This window comes from Schistocerca nitens, chromosome 1 (genome assembly GCF_023898315.1).
Source record: "Schistocerca nitens isolate TAMUIC-IGC-003100 chromosome 1, iqSchNite1.1, whole genome shotgun sequence".
Lineage (NCBI taxonomy): Eukaryota > Metazoa > Arthropoda > Insecta > Orthoptera > Acrididae > Schistocerca > Schistocerca nitens.
Genome location: NC_064614.1, coordinates 954,356,032 through 954,357,245, shown reverse-complemented (window position 1 = coordinate 954,357,245; position 1,214 = coordinate 954,356,032). Strand labels below are relative to the sequence as shown.

General features: G+C 50.5%; 1 non-coding gene across 1 annotated transcript; it reads left to right on the top strand.

The window, feature by feature from the left end:
- Positions 1 to 853: 853 nt before the first annotated feature.
- Trnat-ugu (transfer RNA threonine (anticodon UGU)) lies at positions 854 to 928 on the top strand. The gene has a single exon. It is a non-coding gene; the product is annotated as a tRNA-Thr (tRNA).
- The last annotated feature ends 286 nt before the right edge of the window (positions 929 to 1,214 follow it).

Sequence of the window (1,214 nt, the reverse complement as noted above, 5' to 3'; positions counted from 1 at the left end):
CTGGAAGGTTTCTTGGGGAATGGGAGCCCATTCTTCACGGAGTGCTGCACTGAGGAGAGGTATCGTTCGGTCTCTGAGGCCCGGCACGACATCAGCGTTCCAAAACATCCCAAGGTGTTCTACAGGGCTCAGGTAAGGACTCTATGCAGGCCAGTCCGTTACAGGGATGTTACTGTCGTGCAACCACTCCGCCACAGGCCTTGCATTATGAACAGGTGTTCGCCATCACCGAATTGTTCTTCAACAGTGGGAAGCAAGAAGGTGCTTAAAACATCAATGTAGGCCTGCGCTGTGATAGTACCACGCAAAACAACAAGGGGTGCAAGCCCCCTGCAAGAATAACACGACCACACCATAATACCACCGCCTCCGAATTTTACTGTTGGCATTACACACGCTGGCAGATGATGTTCACCGGTCATTCGCCATATTCACATCCTACCATCGGATCGTCACATTGTGTAACACGATTCGTCATTCCACATGTCCGAAAGAACAGACACCATTGATGACCTGCAGTCGCCTAGAACGAAATTAGAATCATATTAATACCGTCAGCTTCCGACGGGCGTTGATATATATCAACGGGGACAGGTGAAAATGTGTCCGAAAGAACAGACACCATTTCCATAAAAGTATATAGTTCTGGCAATACCGGCCAAGACCTTCTTCTTCTGTGCGGATGCACACATATTCCCCGAACTCTTACGGGACTTGGAAAGAATGCCTTCCAGGAGTAATGAGTGTGTTGGGGTGGGACACTAAGTATGTAGTGTGTGGACATACAAGGTGAGAATGTGGGTCTCGGGGGAGGCGTGCGCGAGATAGTCCCTGCAGTCGCGCTATCCTCTCTGCCTTCGGTAGCTCAGATGGATAGAGCGTCTGCCATGTAAGCAGGAGATCCCGGGTTCGAGTCCCGGTCGGGGCACACATTTTCACCTGACGGTATTAATACGATTCTTATTACGTTCGAAGTCCGTGAGCTCAGCGGAGCGCCCCATTCTGCTTTCTCACAATGTCTAATGACTATTGAGGTCGCTATTTGATTGGATCCCATTGCGAAAAAAGCATAAAATAATTTTGACCGGTTTTTGATTGCAATTACTCCGTGTGGCGGTAGGCTCCCTTGGCAGCGGACCTGTCACGCTGACGGTGGGGCAGTAGCGATCTCACAGCGGAAGCCGTCACTACGACGGTCGCCAACTGGACCACTC